The following is a 23,608-nucleotide window of genomic DNA, read 5'->3' as shown; positions in this document are numbered from 1 at the left end:
ATAGACTGGGGGGATTTAAGAGATACAACCAGGATTCTTTGAAATACTTCCTTTTACTGACAGTTCAGAGTTGATCTAGTAAATGGGGAGATAGAATGTTAATCAAGCAACAATGAAAAATATGAGCTGACATTAATAAAAATCAGTAGGTGAAGTTATGAAGTAGTTTAATTAACAGAAATTTAATATTAGCTGATTCAGATAAATTACCATGCTGACCATTCAAGCTTATTTCAGTAAAGGAGAGAAAAAATTAAAAAAGGATGCAGTATAGCACAAAACTTTAGCATAATTTCATGATTTTTCCAAACCCCTTTAGCAAATCACATATTTTCAAATGAATTTCCATTTTCCATTCACACAACAGAACTCAAACAGTACAGAAACTCTGAGGTTATTGGTGACCTACTTGCATAATGCAAATTATGTAAAAACACACAGGATCTGTAATGAGCAAAACCGAGGACTTGATTTTTCATTGGGACAGGTAGGAAACCTGGAAACACCGAGCTATGTTTTTCATGCTTGTAATTGCAAACATACATTTTTAAATCATCTCATTGCACCAAGTAAAGCCTCTCAAACTTCGTAAATCAAACATACCGATGATTTTTCTAAAACTCAAGGTTCACTCTGGCTGCCACACTTGCAGCCTCCCCAGCATATACCAAGTCATAGGAAATAACTTGTCAACAAGTTGACAAGACCATTTCTGCCTAAACTCCAAGTAAATGCATGTGCACAAGCCACACAGTGCATGCATGCAGTTATCACACTGAAATAAGGAAATTAGTCACTAATGGGTGTCTCATGTTTTTAAGACTAGAAGACTATTCAAAAAAACTAATTCTGTGTTTCTTTTGTCTTTTTCTCTTGAGAGAATATTTAATAGGTGTGTTTGAAAAGCTTACATGTACATTATTTCTTATGGTCTTCAAGTTTTATATAATTAATTTGAATTTTCTCACTTGTTTTTTTATTCTTCTTCTGAGCAAATGAAAACTAAGGCAGTATAAAATGTGAAATTAACACTGTTGTTCTTGCTTTATTAATTTTGACTCATTCTTCTCATTCAAGAACCAAAGTACTTTTTCTGGTTTTCAGACACACAGTTCCTGTTTCATCCCTAGGAATTTCACAAAGCCTTCTAGAAATTCTCCTTGCAGCTGCTGCTCAGAGATACTCATGACTCTACTGTCCACTCAAATGCAGAGCATTATTTTCTAGCATAATGGATTTGCGTTCTTGAGAGCATTTGCAGTCCAACTCACGTGGGTAATTGTAGGAGAAGGGAATATAGGTGACCTTGCCCCTGATAAGTAACAGCTGTGTTAACCACCCAACACAGCCTCGCCTGATGAGTCACAGCTATAGCCAATAAAGATAAGTGTGATAAAAGGGAGAGGGTTGGATGAAGAACTTAGGAAGGAGGAGGAACTTTGAGGAAGAGGGAATCATGAAGGAGGATCCTAAGGCAAAAGAATCACTGCTGTGAGGTTAGTGTGCGTCTGCAGTTAAGAGCCTGTTGTTGGAACTTGCAGCCATAGTCTAGCTAGGTAAAAGCCTGTATTCAGAGTCTGCAAACCAATACCTGCAGTCATAGTTTAGCAGGAAATAACCAGCAGTCAGAGGCTGCAAGGGAAACCTTGCAGCAAGAGCAGAGTCAGTGAATAGTTGGAGTCAGGGTGGCTAAGCTGTAAATAGGAAAAAAACAGGACCCTTTAGATGCTGTGGTAAATGAAAGTCTGTGTCTCAGCTCATTTTTACTCTCTAACAAGAGGGCTGCTACAACAGGTAATGACAAGTTCCAAAAATGTCTGGCAACATCAGGATTGTCAGGGAGAGTTTTAGAGAACTGACTAGAGGTCTAACCTGCCTTGGTTACTGTGCTGCTATGTACTATTCTGCAGCAACCTTAAGGCTGGAAACAGGACAAAGCTCAGAAAGCATTACAGTTTAGCATAAAATAAAAAAAGCCCAAAAACTACGTGACCAAGAATTTTGTATTCGTGGGGTTGTGATTTGGTTGGATATTGTCATTGGGGTTTTTTTTTTGTTGATTGGTTGTTTCTTTTTTCAAGTAATCTTATTTAAACATCATGACAAATGTAGGATTCTTTGTTTTGGTGCTTTTTTTTAGCATATAATGTAGAAAAGGACCAAAAATTTAAATTTCTAATAAACTGAGCCATGACTAAAATTATGGTTAACAATAACAGGAAAAGATTAATCTTACTGAAGATGAATCTTATTCTACCCTGTTGGTATTTGACAGTATACTGTTCATCTTCTTATTCTGACTTCAAATGCTTTGGTTTTTTTCCTTGTAGTCTAGGCTGAAGCTTCACAGAGCTACTTGTGGGTTAGGAATAGCATTCTCCAACTTGGTAGTCCTGCTGAAAAAAACCTCATGCCACACTCGCTTCTTCTCTTGCTCCCATTGGAAGCAAAAAGGCAAAGATTACAGGTTGAAATAAGAAGAATTTACTGGAAACAGTGATAAGATAGGAAAACAAACAGTAACAGCAACAATATTAATAATGAAAGTATACAAAAGAAAGAATGTGGAGCTTGACCCTACACAGCCAAGCCACCCAAACTGCTCCCTCCTGTCAGGACCAATGTTACCCCATCACTTGCTTCACCAGGATGCTTCCTTCTTCTTGGAATGGGGAGAGACTGCCATCCCCCAGGCCCTGGCAATGAAAAAAATAAGGTGATACCAAATAACAGTAGGGTCTCAGCCATTCCCACACAGCTTCAGCCTCTGCCCCCTCACAGCTACTGCAAAAAATTCACTCTGCCCTTGGCTGAAATCAGGACACTACTTAAGACACCAGACAAGTGACAGACCAATAAGCAAGCTGAGACAATTCTGCCAAGATAAGTGTTTACACAACAGATGAATGTAAAATATATCTGCTGCATGAGAAGGCATTGCTTATTAAAAAAGCCAATCTTAGGACATCTTAAAATCCTTGCTGCAATTTTGTTCCAATAAAACAATCTCCATTTATTTTAAACCAAAGCAATTTTAGCTTTTTTCATTTAACATTAAACTAAATGAAAAATCATTAGTAAATTATACAGATAAGACAAGATAATAGCTTCTTTATAAACATGGAGCTATTCCACAATTCCACATGGAAAAATTATTAACTAGAAAACTAGTTTATTTGCAACATAACTGCCAAAACCTGATCATTTTTCCATCACGTCCTACCCCTCTGAGTATTAGTCCGTCAGAAACAGTGCAGTATACCATATTAATTCAGGGGCCTGTTCCTGCTGAAAACTTGTCTCCTCACTTTCCTTCTGAAAAAATGCCAGCAAAACGAAGCAGTCTCGGAAAATTTGGGGTAAGGGAAGAAGAAATAGGCAGAAGAGCACAGCACCTCTGAAGGACCAAGACTGAAATGCCATGGTACTGTACAAGGTATGGGAGGGAGCCCATGGAATTTTCGGAAAAGCAACAGAAATTACATTTTTCCTGCAGGTTGTATGGAAAAACACTTTCGATTTTTTTAAAGGCAAGAAAAAAGTCAAAGACTGAGATGATTCATGCTTAATTGTCCAGAATGCCATATGAACTAGACTGGGCAAATATAGTATGTTGTCTAAAGAATAAGTTCACTTTAAAGAAAGATAAGGTAGGCATGCGTGTTTGCCTTCTTTTCACATCCTTAGAAAACCTTGTTTCTGCTGGCATTAGGAAGGTGGTCGCAGTCTGCCCCAGCATCCTTGTGGAATCTCAGGTGCCAGACTCAGACCATCACAGTAACCTTGAAGATGTACAGTACAGGAGACAGTAGAGAACACCTGACCCAAAAATAACAGAATTGTGGGATCTTGTCCAGATAGGCAAAACCAGGAAACTTTACACTAAGGGATGTATACCTGGTGCCACTGCAAACAGTACTGGATACAGCTTAGCCCTGTGCAACTAACTGTTCCATTTCTCCAGTAGGATAAAATTGCTGGTTGCTTCTTATCTGTGAGATGCAGCAATAGCCAAAAATCAAAAAATGTTACTTATTCAGACATAGTGATCTTGTCATTCCTGGGAAAGCAGTGAGAGATCCCATAAATCCACAAGACAATGTGACCTGTGTATCAATGGAAAAAGGTTGCACCACGCGTAACAGAAGAATTGAGCTTTATTAACTTGCACCCCTATTTTTAACTCAAGTAACTACACAGAAGCAATCTATAGAAATTCTGTCCTTTCCATTTTCCTTTCAATTTGGATGTCAATAGGAGAATACAGCAAAGTAGGTTGTTACTCCTTTTTTGTTATTTTATTGACACATCAAATCCCCTGAAAAAAACTCTTTGCTGTTTTAATGTTTAATAGTTGTAAATAATTTATGTACTCCTTTTTATTTTTATTTTGTTTTTGTTTTCATGAGTGTTGCCTGAAGACAAAACTCAGGGTTATTATTGCAAGTACTGGGAGAAACAGTCCTTTGGGTATGATCTTTGTTTTCACTCTCTATGAAACCCTCTAGCTCATTGACTGCAGTGATGCTGAATGCAAAGAAGGTACCTGTCAATCACCCAAGGATTTAAATCTATTAAACCCCGCTTTTTCACTCACACAAATCTTAATATAGCCTTGGACTTCCTTTTTGAAAAACATGAATATAGAGATATCCAGAAGCACAAAAGTAGGGGGGGAAAAAAGAAGGAATTCAGTTTTCAAAGGCAAACATAGCAGTGGGGTTAACCTGTTCCACAGATTTCTCATTTATGAGCATGTGAGAATATAAGACCAAAAGGAGGCTATTTATAGTGCCGTGAGTGCTCAGGACTCCAAGATTTCATTTTCATCTGGATGGGTGCCTCATATCAGTCAATATCCAGGGAATATAATCACAGAATAATCCATTTCAAGGGAGTTGAGCCTTATCTTTGAAAACTTCAAACAATGCTTATTAGAACACAATTCTGTAAGGGTACAGTGTAAATCTTAAAAAAAGAGAAAAAGGCATTTTACTATGGTTGAAGAAAGGAAAAGAACAGAAAATACGCTCAGGTAACTATCTTTATCCTCATGTAAATTAGATTAATTAGTGTTTTAATCTTTTGGGGAAAGCTGATAATAGGAGCTACATTGTTTATGCAAATAGTATCCAAATATGTAAAATGGACATCACCAGATTATAAATCAAACTTCAGCAAGCTGATTAGCCGGATTCTATCTTTAGAAAGCAGAAAACATCATTAAAACATTCACTCTATATTAAAAAAATTATAATTTTTTTCTTGTAATATTTGGGGACAGAAAATTAATCTTAACATAATTTTAAATCTTCGTTTTTCTCCCATTTGGAATTGGTTTTGAATAATTGGAAATTCTTTGACAAAACTCATCTTCCAGAGGACAGGCACAGTTTAGTCTTTAAATAAAATAAACCAAATCTTTACAGCAGCTAGAAGTCATCTGAATTCTGAGTTCAGGATGTAGTAATATCCTCCTTTCTGAAAAAAACCATGAAAAAATATCTGTATTGGAATAATTCTATGGTTTAACAGAACAAACTCATCAGGACATATTCACAGAAGTTTGTCACCTTATTTACTCATTCATTGCCTTTAGGCAGAAGTGCAGAAAAACTGGGAGATAACAGGTTTTTTCAGCTATGAATTTTTGTGTATGTGTGTTAAATTGTGTAAAGAGTAATGGTCTTGGCTGCTGAATCTTGAACTGCGTATACACTGACTGCCCTTCAGAAATCAGTACAAAATCTTCATTCCTTTCAAGATTTGAATCAAAACCTTAATATCAAGACACATTATTGAAAATGGAAATGACTATACTATTGACCTTCAAAATCAAACTTACTTTCCTGTTTTCCTATGTCTATTATTTTAGTTTTATAAATTCCCTATTCATCATAATTCATAAAATAAAAAAGATTAAATATACAGGAGTAAATACATCACATCGTGATTTGAAGGAGCTGAATAAAAATAAGCATGACCAAGTAGGTTTAAAACAGGGAACAATCAAAGAGCCATGCAAACTTGCATCAGCAGTGTGCCACAATGAATTTTGAAATCCAGTGTGAGCGCCAGTAGCTGGTTTTGGGAAAATTATTGATCCTAACTGTGAGAACTGCCAAAACTCTTCAACGAGAAAAGTGCAAAGCACAGCTTGGTCCCCTTCATGTCAAATGTGTAATCTCATATATGTAACCTTGGAATTTTGTTTTCATTTTTCTAAGAGAAAATAGAATAAGTTTTTCACGAAGCTATAAATACAAGGAATGATAAACCAGTACACCAACAAGAAGGTTGTTCCTTCCTATATCTGACAGTTTACTATTTCCAAATAGAGCCCTAGTGGTATCAGTGGATACCACTTTCTTGTTCAAAAAGTATTAGAAAAAATTGTAGTCTGCTGTAATAATTCTGCAAGCTTCTAAGGTTAGCAGGTTTAATATAGAGTAGAAAAGTTGTACATCTCTGTAAAAGGAAAATAATAATTAAAAAAAAACCCACCGAATTTGTACCTATGATAAGCTACACCTCATTTCAGTTTTTCATTTTCTTCAGCTCTGGAAAACAAATTAGTTCTGAATTTCTGGGGTTTTGCTACTCGCAGTCCAGCATTGATTTTACCCCTAACTAATACTTTAAAAATTTTACCTTTAGAGTGACTTATTTTCAGTATGTCAGCCTAAAAGAATTGAAATCATGTTTTTCTTTTCTTTTTTTTTTTTTTTTTTTTTTTTTGTGCAGTCTGCATATGCACATTCTATTTTTAGAACAAGTGTTTTATTTAGACATCCATGGAATGTTGCTATTTCAGATTTTTTTTTTCATCTTGAACTGTGTAACAATCCCAGACTACCTGCCCCAAATCAAACGGGGGTGACATCTTTTCCTATCTAAACATGTTTCTTAGAACAATTATAATACTTAAGAATTTGGAACAGAGGATCAATATTACTGCCATTGTATTTTCATATGTCTTTGGAAAACACAGCTGCTTTGAAAGACACAATAGGCAAAAAGAGAATAAAGAAGACAGATCTAAATAGGTTTCCTTCAGTGATTATGGGATGCAAGCATTAGAAACTTCTGTTCAATGCTAACCATTTCGCTACTCTCTACCAATAAAACAACAAATAAGAGTTAAAAATGCAACATGGCAAGTAATAATACTACAGCAATTAAAGCTCTCAGATATAAGAATATGCAAGTGTTTCTCAACATAAATACAGGTTATATTTTCAGATTTACAGCTGGGTGACTTGGGATGAGAGTATTTGACTGCCTTTCTGTAACTCAAGTACTCTACAGTTATACTGTCCAACTCACTTAGCATGTCAAAGTATAAACAGGGAAAGCATATCAAAAGCAAAGATCAGCCTCCACTCTGGAAAGTCAGCTAAACCAAATAAACTGCAGTTTATAATAAATCATGTTTATCCATAATATGCAAAACCAGCAAGAATCAATAGCTCCATTATACTTGGATTTAGAGGCGTGGAAATAAGTAGCAGACCTAGAGTCCACTGGCAGCTTTCTGAAGTTCACAGTGTCAAAGTGTCCAAGCACTAGACCATCTGTATCCAATGTTGCTAACTTCAGTTATGGTCCAGGAAATCAAAAAAGTACAAATTGTTAGCTTACAAATACAAAGTTATTAGCTAACTAATAACTCCCTTACGACACAGCTTCTGGTTTCTTCAGGCAACGTTTCTGATCTGCATCTCTTTCCTACTCTGCCCAGTCTAGTATCCTTTACCATTTTTGATAGTGGGCTTTTAGATAGTCTTGAGGCTGCCTGCCCTGTCTGCCTGCCTGATATGGTAATGAGGCTCAGCAGCCCTCTATAAATGTGTACCAGCTGAGTAGATATTGATAAAATTGATCTTCTCATGTGAAGTGCTAAAAAGCTTCTCTTGAAACCCTGACATTGGACACAGACCTCTACAACTGATAGTACCTGAGGACTTCATCCAGGCAGTAGGAAACCTTCCTTCTAATGGAAGGCCAGATTGACTTGACAAACCCACAAGATCTTTTACATCACTCATGGGAAAAATAGAACCAGACCCTGTTTCTTAAAAAAAGCCATTGACACATAAAAATACAAGATAATCTAAGCGTTGTGGATTTTAGGGTTTTGGAGGCTCCTCGAAGTGCATTTATGAGGTGCAATTCATTAGAGAATGATGTACAGGTTCTCTCAGCCTATCTGTGGGACAGGTAGCTTTTACTGGAAATTAGGATCTTTGTGTTTACATATAGCAACTTGGGGTATGGGGACTTGCATTTTTGGTTGTTGGTTGGATTTTTTGCTTTGGTTTGGTTTTTTAATCAGTTTTTTGTAAATGTCCTAACTACAATTCTTCTTGTCAGACTGAAAGACTCCAGTGAGCTGACAAAGGATCAGGAGAACATGGCAGTGACACAATTTCCACTTTTCAGGACTTTCATTCACAAAATAATTAAACCATTCAATCACAAAAATAAAAAGCCTATTCTTTAGGTTTTATTCCCTGCTCAGATTAAATGAAATCAGAGCATCATCTCACAGTGAATACACTGATTAACTTGTTTTCTGGGCCCTGGAACTTTATGTTCTTCAACTGCCACAGTCCCTTCAACTTTATATTCCAAAGTGCCACAGCCTCATTGTATAGAATTGAAACTAGTTTCTGTCTTGATGCATTAATAGTAGCTTTAAGATGTGGATTTATCATTCCTCTAGTTTGAAGGAGGGACAGGAAACTAGATCACCTAGATCTGTTTGGTAAGCTAGTGGGTGTATTCATCCTTAGCATTTTTAGAAGAAAATAAATTGCCTTTGGTGAGATCTGTGTACAAGACGTGTTTAAAGCACTACTTCTTTATCAGGCTTGCAGGGATCTGAAGTGCTGCTGCTGCTGCTGTTTCACCTGATGGTGAAACCATCAGGTGTAGACAAAGAAGAGTAGTGCCCAGCTGTAAGTGCTTGTAGAGGTGGACAACTCTTAATTTTGCACCTGGGTATTTAAATTTTCCTTATACATGTTGAAGAAGAATAAACCTTTCTTGATGCTGGTCCAGATTTGTCCTCTTACTCAACTGTTTCTTGTCCAGCATGTCTTTGTCAAAGACAAACACATATGGAACAAATAGGTCAGTGCTTTGTTTGACTATCACAAGATCATTTTACACTACTTCAGATTTACCAAAGGAGCAGTAAAAAATGAAGATTTTTCTCATCTATGTAAATTCCTTAAAAGATCACTGGAATTGCATATAAGATCCAATGAGAATTGTTTCAAATATGCAGAAATAACAGAGTTAACGTGCTTTAGAAAATTTTACTGTTTCTTTGGGAATAATCTGCATAGAAAGAAGGAATTAAAATCTGCAGAAAGTGCTCATCATGCAATTGTTAGCCAGGTAAGTCAGACTAGAGGCAGTGGTGTTAAGAGATGGGTAGTCAGTGATAGTCATTTACTGATAGTCATTTTTTTTCCCCAGTTACATGATAACTAAGGCATCAAATGGAATGGAAAAGATGCTCAGTCTTTGAGTTTTCAGATTCTGATGGGAAAATGTTTTTATTTGACAACTAACTTCAGAAACATTTATCAATAGTATAAAAAATCATACATGTGAAGTTAAAAAAATCATGAGGGTAACTCCTACTAACTTGCAAGTTTTATTACAAATGAAGTTCCATCTTTGATGAAAGTTGAAATCAAGCCCAAATTAAGAACTTGTACCTTCCAGTGTTCTGAAATAATTAGTTAACTGTCATCAGGGAGAGTGTGTGGTGATCTAATGCATGTTCTGCCATTGACAACATGTCTTTCAAGCCCTCAGCCACAAATGAAATATGAACTTCTACTTGTAAGTTGAATGTGTACATGAAATTCTTAACTACTGCAAGGTTCTCACATGAAAAAACACTGTTAATGCAAAAATAATTTCTTTTTTTTTTTTTTTTTTTAGTATAGTCCCCTTTCTACCTTTCCTTTTCCCAAAAGAGAGAGAAACAAAGAGCTTTCCCATAGACCAAATTTTACCAGGTTTCCTCTAGGCTGTCCATTTCTTGCTAATTTAAGATCTTGGGGTCTCACTGACAAGTCCAGAGGCTCCAGTAAGTAAGAGAGAAACAATTGATTATTATACTGTTATAATAAGTTATAAAATTTAAAGAGAACATCAGAGCCAAGCGATGGAGGCTGTCTTGCCTCCAGACTGCTTGATTCTAGCTGTCTCTACAGCAGTCTTTTCTTGGAAACAGCTAGCTGGAGCAGTGACATGAAAGACATGAAGGAATAGTTTAGGACATTTCTGTTCAGCTATCCAGAATTTCAGTGATCTGGTTTGTCCTACTGGGCCTCTAATGAAGAAGAATTTTAGCCATGTGTTGTATTTGTAGGCAGCATGAGAATTGAAGAAAATTATTGTGGCTGTGGCCCTTATCAGGTGTCTGCATTTCTCAGATTGGTCTTTGATGCACTGTCCTAAGGGGTCTTTGGAGCTGCAACTCTCCTCGCTCCTACACACTCCATGTTTTGGTGCTTGCTCAAAACCTGGATACAAGACTAATTTAAACTTGAGCTCAGGTAGTCATAAAGACAGAATATGAGAACTAAGATGTAGCTTCTTGGCAGATTAGGGCCACACAAATCATGTCTGTATTTTCATTCCATTTTTTTCTTGAGCTCATATGGGTACATGGCCAGACAAGCAATTTCTTCAGGCAACTGACTTGGTTTAAAAAATATTTTTTCCAGTTTAGCTTTTCACTGACCATTCATAATCAGATGGCAAGAATCCCAAAGATGAACTTCTTTTCACTGGGACGACTGACAAAAAGAGTATAATTGCTCTGTAAGGTGCATGCAGTCTCTGGACAGAAAGATCTGTTTATTGCATCGAACTTTCTTGAAAGCTAATTTTGAGGTAACAGACCTAGGAAAATGAAAGCATCAGTTTTGACATCTGAAGGTAAATTGTTAAAATAACCAATATATGAAAGACTATGCAGCTAATTAACTTTTACAGCCAATATATAGGCAATTAACTTTTTCACATTTACCATATGTTTATCCTCCTGCAGGGAGCATTTCCAGGAGGAAATCATAATGGGAAATAGCTCTGCTTTTATATGGGAATGAGATCTGTTGATGATAGCCACAAATTCTTATCTAGCTCATGGTATCTTCAGGAGAATGTGCTGTTGAAATCTAAGAAATGAAATGTAGGAATTCAGCAATTAATTTCATTATTTCACAATGTTCATTTCCATAGGTGGTTAACTCTAAATGGTCCTTTGTCTTTTCCTTAGAACAGCTCAAAGCAGTCAGTATCAGCAGTACTCAGGAAAGAACAGCACATCAATTCAACAAGACTCTAGCCAAATTAATTGCCACACAGAAGTGCAGTGTGTTTCTAAGCTCCCAGGTTGCTCCTCTCAGGCATAACTACGTATTAACTGTCCATTATACAGTAAATGTACAGTTTCAGGTCATGGCTAAGGCTTTGATTGTGGTGAAAACCTATACTCAAGTTTTGGGGTTCTTTTATGTTAAGACTTGTCCCTTCAAATATTGATAAATATCTGCTCTTACCACACAACTAATTGTGGCAAATATTTCAGTTCTAGATAATTGTTATACTACTGGCTGGTGCTCCTGCAGTCCTCTTCTCTTCACTGTAACCAGATGACTGCAGTCATCTTGCAAACATCTGAAACTATTAAATACATAAAAACTTTGCTGCCATTTCATAATGATGTCTTGAAATTATAAAACTAAAATGCATAAATTAATGTGTTGACTGCGTTGTCTGTGACTGCTTTTGAACTATGTGTAGCTCTCCACGTCATTTTACAGTCCTAGTCTCTCATCTAAAAAACTGTTGGAACACACCAAAGTCTCCTTTTTTGCACCTGTGGGAGCAAAAGATGGTTGCCCAATGGCAATGGTAAGGGCCCTGAGTGCCATGCCTAATGCCTTCCTGGACATGCAGCTGGAAGATGCTGGACTCCTGGGTCTCACAGAGGGACTGCCACCTGCATGGCTCCAACAATGCCCTGACAGGGCTGGTGAGAGGGAAAAGTTCTGTTGCCATTTGCCAAAGAGCCCTCGCTTCTCTAGCGAGGTGATAATGGAAGGAGGAATATTTGCTTGGGTGTCCAGGAGGGTTATCAGACCAAAGCAAATGGAATGGAAGGAATGGGTGATGAGGAATTAGCTACAGCTTTGGTGAATTGGTTGTTGTTTATCACTGTCCCAAACTGAACAGTCAGTCCATAATTAAATAAGACTTGCCAGAAAAGGTGCAGCAGTGTTTGCATACTGGTCTGATTTTAATATATTGTTTTACGATTTATTGCAATAAAATCACTTATACATTTATTTGATTAACTATGACATTTATCCTGACTTAGCAGTAGCAGAATATTTATTGGGAGAACAAAGAATGAGAAAATGAAGGATTATCTTAGTTATGTCTCCTTAATCTTTGATCCTAGAACTGAACTATATTATTAAAAATACAATTTAAAATATATATTTTTAAAAGGTATTATTAAAAATGCTATTTAAAATATCTGACATGGTTTCTGACTCATACTCACATAGAGTATAAACCTCTTAAAATACTAATTTTAATACAATTTTAAAAATGTGAATGGGGATTTTCTGATTTTGATACTGTGATGTGACAATGAAAATATAATATCTAAGATAAATAAGATATAATTTTTAAAAGATTTAATACTAAATGTTTCTCCAAATAGCTGTGGGAAATATGTTTCTCATGGGTCAAACTGCTGTGCCTCCTCCCTTTTCTTTTTGAAACATAATAACTCTGCTAATCTGACTAATCTACAATTTCTCTTTGTCATATGAAAATATTAGTTTAATTTTCAAGCTATTGAGCTCTTTCTGGTTTTAATGGAGATAAATATTCAAAAGAAGCAATATGTTGAAATTCTTAATTTAAAATATGACATGTAAATTATTATTTGGTTTGAAGACAGAACAACTCATTCTAAAAATGTATCTTTCAATGTTTTTATTTAAATTGGTCTAAATTAGCAAATTATTTTGCCTACTCTAAAGTGTCACTTCTTGCTGAATTAAGTATTGAGCACTGACATTGTTTATATATTAACATATTAATTTACTATTTCAGAAAAGTTCTTTTCTATCCCCCTTATTTAGAATATTGCCTAAATATTTCATTTTGGAAAAATAAATTCTTGGTTAAGTATTTAAATTTGAGTGTCTTGAAATACTTCATGATGAAAGACAATATATGTTTATCACCTAGGAGTTTCTCAAAGCACACTCTTGGATAAGATTTAAACTCATAATTTTCTTGATAAACTGCATAAATAATCTGGAAACTGCTCCTGAATTCAAACAGGGCACAGTTCTCCAAATTCTACATTACTTCACCAAAATAAGAATGATAGCCTTGGTAGAATTATGCAAAAATATATTAGGGTTGAAGCTAAACAACAGTGACTAACTTAATGCAATTGCAAAAAATGTTATTATGGTTATTATCAGGAAATATAAGTAGGAAAACTGTCCCAATGGAACAGGATGTACACCTTTCTGATTTGTTGGTAGAACTTCTTTCTGTGTGGTCATGACAGAAATGCTTTCCAGAGAGTCCAGAAGGCTGCAGTTGTAATACTCCTTTAATGAAATGCTCCAATAATGCAGTGCAAACATGCTAAGGTAGAATTGTGAGTCCTAGATGTGAAGAAAAACATTTTCCATCTGTTTTGTACACAATTGTGTGAGGTTTAATTTTAACTTAAGAGATTTGCTTTACAGTATAAAAATGTCCCAATTTAAACACTGAGGAAACTACAGAATCTGCATTCTGGAACTTTTAAAGGACATATTGGTCAGGGATTTTAGGTAGGGTTTATGGAAACTACTTCTTATTTTAATGGAAATCAAGAACAAAACCAGAAATATTTCTAGATACTTGTAACCAAATTTATTGCCATACTTTTTGCCTGTGAATATCTTTTCAAATGTAGCACATTAACCAGGCATTTAAAATTGCCTTGAGACTTACCAAGAATAATTTTTGACATTTAAGGATGTGCTTACCCTTTTGTTCCATAACATTTACAATAAGCTTATGGTTTTCTCCTCAAGTTTCATATCTACAGTAACATAAAAGCAAAAGTATTTGTTAATTATGCATTTATTATGTGTGTTTGTTAATTAATCTTTGATATAAAATGGCAAGGAAACTGAAGGTCTGCAATAAAGACATTTACAAACTGGAACTGGAGGTATCAGAGAACAACTGTCTATGTGACAGTCGAAAGCACTCTTTTTTTCAGTTTTCCAAGTTGATTTTAATGGCTGTGCCAGAATAAAACCTATTCATCTATCAGACGGGACTGTAAGAGAACTGAATTAGTCTTTTGTCATGAATTTTCAGAAATTAACTGAATGAGAACTCAGCAGTCATGGATGTTAAGGCCCAGACAGAAAATACAATACTCCAGTTCCAAATTCAGAAGTTGACTCTTGTTCATTTGTCAAATAACTTGGTGCAATCTTGCTTTAATGCTACATACACTTTTTAATTATGGGATTAACTCTTTCAGTTCTTTGATATGACAATTTGTCTGGCTCAAATATTCTTGATGTTTTTTGTCTCAAATAGCAATTCAAGACTTTCCTCTAATAAAGTAAAGTTTTAAAAAAATTTTTTTTTCTACTTGTGTTTAGGCAGAAAAATATTTTGCAAAAGATAGAAATATAGCTGCAGATGACCAGTCTGTTTTATTTTCACTGACATAATACTCAGTCTTTCAGAACAAAGTCATCTGTTGCATAGGATGTGCGGCAAGCGAAGATTCATTTTACATATTTAGCAAATATCCACATTCTTGCTGTCAGTGTCCCTAATGGGCACTTAGCTTCCTGAAATAACTCTTCCACTTCACTTTGAGATTGTGTCCAGCACTAAGTATTCAATGGCATCAAGAGCTTATTCGTGTGCTCATTTTTTTAAAACAAACTATTAATGATGAAGTACTTTAATTGCTGGCAGCCTTTCTCACTACATTGCTTTAGGAAAGAATGCAGAAAACTAATCACTGAATATGTTTGTTAATCACAAATTGATCCCAAATATTTTTGTCACTAATAATGAAACACATTGCAAATGTGTATCTTTGTCTTCTGTTATGTGGAAGATACGCAAAACACAGGTACAACTTCCTGTAGGAAGGCAAATGGCAAAGTTAACTTGGGAATAAAATTAAATAGAATCCTAAAATTCATAGATTCCCCAAAGGTCATAGGATGTGCTAATCCACAGGGGATTCCTGATGCTGTATTTCTTTCTTGATACGTGTAGCTGAAGTACGCATCTATTATGGTGTGTCTTTTTCCCATTTGCACTTGGTTTGACAAAACTAAGAGATTTTGAGTGTTGTTGTATGTCCTTTTTTCTGTAATCCACAACATTATAAGATTTGATGACAGAACTACTGCTCTTCTTTATATTTGTTTCTGAAATTCTTCCATTGACATGTCACACTCTTCATATGACTTCTGCTGAAAACATTCCTCAGAACCTAATACCTTGATTTAATATTTATTACCTTCTGTCGCCTCATTTACAGAATCACAAAAGCACAGAATTTTTAGGGTTGAAGAGGACTTCTGGAGACCACCTAGACCAATCCCCCTGCCAAGGCAGGATCACCTACAGCAGGTTACACAGGAATGTGTCCAGGTGGGTTTTGAATGTCTTCAGAGTGGGTCTCTGTGACCCCTGCCTTGGCAGCCTGTTCCAGTGCTCTGCCACCCTCATTGTAAAGAAGTTCTTCCTCATTTGAGGTGAAACTTCCTGTGTTTGTGTTCATGACCATTGCTCATCCTCCTGTTGCTGGGCACCACTGCAAACAGTCTGGCACCATTCTTTTGGCACACACCTTTGAGATACTTATATGCATTGATGAGATCCCCTCTCAGTCTTCTCTAGACTAAACAGGCCCAGATTCAGCAGTGTCTCCTCATAAGAGAGATGCTCCAGACCTCTCAGCATTATTGTGGCCTCCTACTCCAGAAGCTCCTTGTATTATTTGAACTTCCATTCCAATGAGCTTACAGATTAGGCAGGACTGTAGAGAGGAGTCTTTAAAAAAGGTTAGAGGTGCAGAGGTTTTGCACCCAGGTTTTTTTGTTATACTGGGGGCAATTATTGTTTTAGATCTGCACATATTTTATTTATCAATTTAAATTAAGAACTAATGAACCTAGGTGTAGTATATTTTATGCTTCTTTTCATCTTATAGTTCTCTCTTTTCCATGATTTTTTTTTACTTATTAGCTTGATCATTGCTTCTCTTCTATGACTTTATAGCAGTTCACTACTTAGACTTAGTAAGTCAGAATTTTTTTCATATTTAATTTAACGTAATTTTATTGTCATTATTTATAGGTGTAGTATTATTAAAGTCTTAGTGCAATTAGTACAAATAATTTTAGACCAAAGGCTATTTTTAATGTAAAGCTGGCATGTCAGAGTTGTTTGTTTTTAAAATAGATAATGCACAAAAGGAGACAAATCTTTGAGTTTAATTTTTCTTCAGCTCTATTGTGCACCAGCTTTCCTTTATTTCTATCATTCATTTTGAATTAGTTGTATTTCAATAATAATTAACAGTATTAGCAATTTGAAAGAAACATTCCTAGCTATGCTAAGAAACAGAAATGTTTTGAATAGTTTAGTGGGGGTTGCCTGAATATATTGATGGGTAGGTGTTCAAGATAGCACAAAATGCAGTTCAATGTACATATATAGTTCCTCTGAAAGACAAATAGCATCTATTTGAGCTAAGAATGGGCAGTCAGATAAGGCGCTCAGAGAAGCAGAGAATTTGCAAGAGCACTTAAAATGAATATTTTTACCCAATCCTGCCATTTTCAGGGCCAAAAAAATATCATTAATGGAAGTGAGAGATAAAAAAAATGAAATCAAGTTGTTTACTTCTTTTCTTTTGCAGATGGATTGGAAAGGCATCAGCTAAGAAACATTATGCATAAGAAATCTCTGAGTAGTAAAGTCAGCCATCTATTTATTAGCTGTAACTGACATTATATCCACTCCTCTGGCAAAAGTTGTGTCAGTTATTTCCTGTCATACAATTGTATTGCTTTCTTCCGCTGCCTTTTTGTACACTTAGGTTTCATTATTCACTTCTGATCTTTTTATTGACCAAGTGACCTTCAAGGCTCATGGAACTGGCAGAGGCAGTTGGACTGAAGTGGGAGCTGGAGATGAAATGCCGACAGGGGCAGACCTTGGAGGCACGACTGGAGCCTTAATGGGCTGGTGCCAGGGTGGACTGCACTGGCTGCATGACAATTGCTGAGGAACTGTGCAGAATGCACAGTCTCAGAATTTTCCTCGAGGTGAACCAGGAAAGTCATTTGAAAGCAGCCTAGGAAGAGAGATGGCTTAGAGTAGAAATGAAGCCTAAATCTGGTCCAGGGCGTGGATTAATGTGAGGAAGGATGCATTGCTTCAAGGCTGACTGGACTGTCCCAGGGATCAAATGCCAGTCAGGCTGTAGTTAGGCAGGTGAAGCTACATCTACAATGCTCAAGAGAGAGATTAAAGATAAGTAAAGTCTGATTTATGAATTCAGTTAGGGACATGGTTATTTATAATACAACGTTCTTGTTTGATGTTCCTGTCTACATTTAATTTTATTTCTGATAGTGATATCTCTTGTTGCTGTTATTCTTCCAAGCCCTGCTCATTTTTCCTTTCCTAGTCATATATAACATATTTTTGCAAGGTTCTGCTTAGACATAAATATTTTCATTTGGTCCACGTCCATTTCACTTAAAGGAATAGCTACAGAAATGTTCTACAGATGTAACACTGAAGTGCAGTTTTCTTCTAAAAATATTTTTTGATATCATAGCAGAAAGTAGTTTAAATAATACATATTTAAAGCATAGTTAACTTAGTTTTAAATCACATCTTTTAATAGTTTAGCTTTGTTGGGAAAATTCAAAACTTCTCTGGGTAGTTAGTGGATGCCGGTTAAGGATTATTGCACAGAGAATGCCCTTCCAAAATATGATCTGAAGATGGTTTGCATCTTGATTGAGCAATACTAAGAGGAAGGGGCCATATATTGGAAATTTTCAGATGCAGTAGTTTGGCAGAAAAAAGGAAAAGAGACTGCATTTATGGGAGAAGAAAGTGAAGCTGTAGAGGTCAGAATAAAAGGCAACTGGCTGACTCATCTAAATAAATTATAAAAAATCATTTAAAATGGCTATTTAAAGTACAGAAACTATACATTATAGAATGCTTACCCCTGAGGACCCCTCAGGGTACTGAGAGGCAGCAATGAGGTCTCTCCCTCCTTTTCTTCAGGCTGAACAACCATAACTCTCAATCTGTGTTCATAAGTGGTGCTTCATTCCTCTGATCATCTTCATGGCCCTTCCCTGGACCTGCAATAACGGGTCCACATCTTTCTTTTGCTGCTGACCCTAGAACTCTACACAGTATGGTGTCACAAGAGCGATGCAGAGAGAAAATCCCCTTGCTCAGCCTGATGCCCACACTGGTTTTGATGCAGTCCAGGTTGTGATTTCCCTTGTGGGCTGTGAGCACAGTCAGCTCATGATCAGCTTTTCATCCATGAAAAGCTCCCAAACCTTCTTAACAGGGCTCCTCTCAATCACTTATTTTCCCAATCTGTACTCTTATCTGGGACTGTACCAACCCAGGTGCAGCATCTTGTGTTTAGATACATTGAACTTCATGAGATTCTAGTGGGTTCACCTCTCAAGTTTGTCCCTCTAGATGGCATCCTGTCCTTCTGTTGTGTCCTTGAAGACAGCTTCATAAAGTGAAGGAGTTTTAACAGTGTTAGAGAACATTGCTCTTACCTAGATATCCCTTGGTTTAGTAAAATATGTGCAGCATATTTTCACTTTCTTTTGGGTTTTTTTCACTTTCTTTGTCATAGGATTTGATTATGTTTCCCAGATAAACAGAAAATTGTGTGATTCCATGAATTCTTTTTTTCCATCAGTATAGGTTAAAGTAATGTTCATGTTTTCAGATCTGAGTAGGCTTTTTTAACTCTCTGGCTGTGATGTTTCAGTGCTGTGCATTAATCTGAAAGTTAGATGTCAGGAAAATGTTCAAATACATGAAAAAAGTTTCCACTGTGTACAAAGTTAATGAAACAAGGCTAAGCTAGCTGGAGTTACTTCAGCATAAGCTAAGAGCCTCTATACAAGCAGCTACCACAAATCAGATGAGATGAGTGAAACTCTTGCACCACAACTTGTTCATTTATATAAGGCCTTTACTGTGCCTTGAAATCTGCTGTTTTGATATAGTAAGCACCATAGGTTGTAAATGCATAATTAATACACTATTTCCCTGCTATGTTTCACTGTTCAATTTTCTCTGCCTGAACTGCATTAAAGTACTGCATTTTAAAAAAACAAACCACTCATATTCATGTCTGAGTTATGCTGATTTCATTTAAAGTTCTTAACTGATTATTATTATTTTGTTCAGTGTTAGATTATTAATGTGTATGTACAGTAACACGTATTGTTGAAATAACATTGGCTATCAATAATGAGTCAGCTTACAAGTAGTTAATTTAATACACTTTACACTGTACATGACCCACATTTTCATTTTATACTTTCTTTAGCACACAGCCTGGTAAAGTTTCGCATACAACTTTTATATAACTAGTCACTAGTGGTAGAGTGCATTATTTCTTAACTCCAAGCTTGCCACCCAAACAAAGTTTAGATCTTTAGGACGTGTCTTCTTTACCCTGCTCTGATGCTGTTTACTCAGTGTCACTTGTGTATTTTCTGCTGCCTGGCTGTGTTAGACTTTATGTGAACTTCCTTTGAGCCTGCCAGTTTTACCCTAAGTATCAGAGGCTAAAAAGAAATTTAGGCTCCATCACTTCCATCACTGAACTGCAACATAGCTCAAGCAAGATCATTTTCCTTAAGTGCAGCATGATTAGTTTGTTTTAAATGTCCTGGACATGGGTAGTGTTATGAAAGGGAAGACTGGACTGCCCTATAAAGGTATGGTCCCACAGAGTGTACATACAGTCTACACCTACAGCCTGCACTGCCCATACCTCTATTTTCACCAGGAGTGTCGAATTAATAAAGGGCTGTGATGCAGCTCATCAGAGTGGGCTTCTGTGACAAATTAAAGGTGTTGGTTGCATGCCTTGGGGGAGGGACAAGGGCTTTCAGGTATGTTTGAGACTGCAAGGTGTCCTTGGATTGTGTTGGAGGATGTGAAAAGGAGGGGAAAACAATCCTAGAATACGTTTGTCCTTATGTTTTTGGGAATTGACTGTATCCCTCCTCCAGCTCAGGTTTAATCTTGGAAAAAAGCTGGTTGAATAGTGAGCTGGTGGTGTGTTTTGATTGTGTGGTGGGATAATCAAGAATGAGTGCTTGAGTTTGCTCCCCAGTCTCTTGTGCTTTCCAACGTAGGCAACATGTAGTTATTCTTTAGGATTCAGGTAAAAAATAGGTAACCTGAATCATGCTATTAACCTACTACTTATTTGTAAAAAGTCTGAACTTTGCCTTTTAGGCAAATATAATTATTCCTTGGTGGCTTTGACATGCCCTTTCACACTGTTACAGAGATTATTACTGGCATCCCTCTGAGGGCCTAAGTGAGACACAGTGCTGCTGCCATGGACCAAAAAGTAACAGATACCAAGAAAGAGTTGCCACAGTTTGTTTACCATTTGGTAAAACTTTCCAATATTTAGTAAATAGACTTCAAGGAGCTCAGGATCCTGTTCTCCTGCCAGAGCTGGTAATGAAATCACAAAGCCTCTCTCTTCCCCTTTCTCCTTCATCTCTTTCTCCTTTTTCTCTGTGAGGTTTCTGGAACATGTTATTAACAACTCTGTTACTTTGTCAAACCCTGGGAGATTTTCTCCCAACTGCCACACCTGTGAAGAAGCTGGAGGAAGCTGTTCTGCCTAGCTTCAACCAGAATAGCTTATCATTAAAATTAGACTGGCATTGTCCTTGTCTAGCAAATACATAACTGACAGGCTGTGGTGTATTACAACGTGTGCTGCTGCCTTCTCCTGTAAAACAGATGGTTTTTAAACACCAAATGAACAAATAGCCTTTCAAAGGCAGATTCCCTTCACAACATAGTGTTTGTTGCCCTCATTAGCCTCTCTGATATCACTTCACCGAGACACATATATATAATATATTCAAGTTGCAGTAAAAATGATTTTGAAATTTTAGTTATGAAGCATAGGTTATACCAGTAAATACAGCAGATTCTGGGAGCTCTCAGGAGAGGCTGAGGTCAGCTGTAGAGCACAGCATTAGGAAGGATGAATCACTCCTATCTTCCCATTTATCAAGGCTGATACCCATGACAGGCTGAAGGACAACCAACAGTTGTGGGAGAATATTTAGCCCAAGAATTAAATGAGCGTTTTGAATGTTTTCCATCCATGCCTAACTTCACAAACCTACCTTTTCCCCACTCATTCTTTTCTCAATACTTATGAGGCACCGGCCTAGGTCTGTAGCACCAGTCCAGATTTGTTTTCAGCATTACAAACTCACTTTCTATTTAGATATTTGAGATTTTTTAAATTTACTCTCAGAATTCCATCTTAGGAACTTTTGTAAACCTTAGACTTCAAAGATGAGGAAGACTTGAGCTTAAATACTGTAATGAAAGGACTTTTGGTTGGTCCTATCCAGTGCAAATATAAGACCAAGTGATGAAATTCTAAAATGCAGTTACACTAGATCTTGATAGGACGTAGGAATATGGTTACTGGTGCTCATGGAGGGCTGCCTGGAACATCTGTAAGCATTCAACTGCTTGGCAAGGAAATACCTTGTATCATTAAAACTGTGGAATCATGGTATGTATGAAACTTAAAAGAAAATCCACAGAGCAGGAAAAAATATTTCAGATTTGAATTTCTAAATCTTGTAATACAGGCTGGTTTGAATATTATGCAGTTACAGGTGAATCAGACAAGAGGGAAATAATTAACGGATTCTTTGTTTCTTTTGACCTCAGCTTCCCTGATGCTGATTAGGGAAGGTTCTTCTATGGTAGCAGGCCAGGAGTTGTCAGATGAAAAAGTTATTATACGCAAACATGGCATAATTATTATGTTACCAGTCACACAGTAACATGCCCTCAAAGGAGAATATACTGCAGTATTCATTTACAAGATCTTTTAACAGTCATGTATGATAAATGTCATTTTGATTTGGTCTGGTATACTGTTTTGTCTTGAGACGATAATTCTTTGCAGTTTAATTTTATTAACGTAGCAAGTTAGAAAATGGTGTTCTGGATCCACATAGTGAATTATTCATTGCATTTCAAATATTAAGTTGCCATCAAATGCTTTCTGATCTGCATTACATAAAGCCATGCTGAATCTCTAATGTCTGGACTGCCTGTGTAATGAAGAACCTCTCAGACAGTGTTCAATCAAAATACACTTGAGAGAAAGAAGACACAGTATTTTGATAAGCATCACAAATACCCTATAGTGTTATTTTGTTTGGGTTTTTTGTTTCCTAAGGAGGAAGAATCCAGAGTTCACCACATCTCTTCCTCTTAGAACTACCTGCTCAAGCACAAGAGTTTTAATTTCAAAGCTATTACAGTGAAATAATTTGGTGAGTTTCTGGGGTTGCTATTACTGGTAAAGCTGTTAAAATAATTATTTAAACATCTCTAATTTTATCCAACAAAAAACATACTCTCACTATTCTTTGTAAGAAATGTGATAATGTATTTGTAAAGAAAACCAAATCTGTAACAGGGCCTTAGATTGCAATCAGGAAGAGGTGCTCTTCACCACTTTTTGTGTTCTCTGAGAATGTAAAAATAATAATTAAAAAAAACCCCAGAACTCACATGACTAAAAACATGACTGTTAAAAGTTTAAACTACATGGAGATAAATAAGAAAGTAAATGTTTAAGAAGTCTAAGTCAGAAAGGAATGTTTGCTGTTTTTAGATATTGACTGAATTTATACCTTGTTGTTTTAGCAGACATGCTATCTTGAGCTTTTTTTTTTTGTTGTTATTTTAATATCTGAATGGCCTGATCTCTGTTTTAGGGCTCCACAGGCACAAGTATTGGAAGATAAAAATCTGCATCGTTCAGGTACACGGCATATTTTTGGTTTGCTTCTTTGTCCTTGGGGGTGCGGGGGAGAAATTGTTCTCAGAGTAAAGCTGTGCTTCATGCTCTGCACTTAGCTGTTTCCATGACCAGTTTTATGTCCTTAAGCATTCCGAAACAAGCACGTGTCCTTGTGGCACGCTGTGACTCTCAGTGCCAAAAGCTTTGAAGCTATGATTCAGTGTTAAGTCGCTAGGTGGCACGGAGGAGAAGGAAGTTAATATTGGGAAGCTCTGGTGAACGCAGCTGGCACTGGGCGCCTTGGAACAGACATGTTAGAGTTAATGTATTGCCATCTGCTTCTATTTTATTCACTTGTTGGACAACAGATCACAGTTGTCTATTGCTCAACATGCTTTTACTCATAGATGA

At 36.5% G+C, this 23,608-nt stretch overlaps 1 long non-coding RNA gene across 2 annotated transcripts in view; it reads left to right on the top strand.

Annotated features, from left to right (window-relative positions):
• Window positions 1–1,431: 1,431 nt before the first annotated feature.
• The window catches only part of LOC136286016 (uncharacterized), a 28,780-nt gene continuing 6,603 nt past the window's right edge, over window positions 1,432–23,608 (top strand). For both annotated transcript variants that reach the window (XR_010719689.1, XR_010719688.1), the window contains exons 1-3: window positions 1,432–1,496; window positions 15,632–15,744; window positions 23,172–23,218. This is a non-coding gene — a long non-coding RNA (uncharacterized lncRNA). The remainder of the gene's footprint in view (window positions 1,497–15,631; window positions 15,745–23,171; window positions 23,219–23,608) is intronic.

This window comes from Chamaea fasciata, unplaced genomic scaffold, assembly GCF_029207755.1.
Source record: "Chamaea fasciata isolate MVZ Bird 193981 ecotype frontalis unplaced genomic scaffold, bChaFas1.0.hap1 SCAF_2, whole genome shotgun sequence".
Lineage (NCBI taxonomy): Eukaryota > Metazoa > Chordata > Aves > Passeriformes > Sylviidae > Chamaea > Chamaea fasciata.
This window is presented reverse-complemented; position numbering and strand designations above follow the sequence as displayed.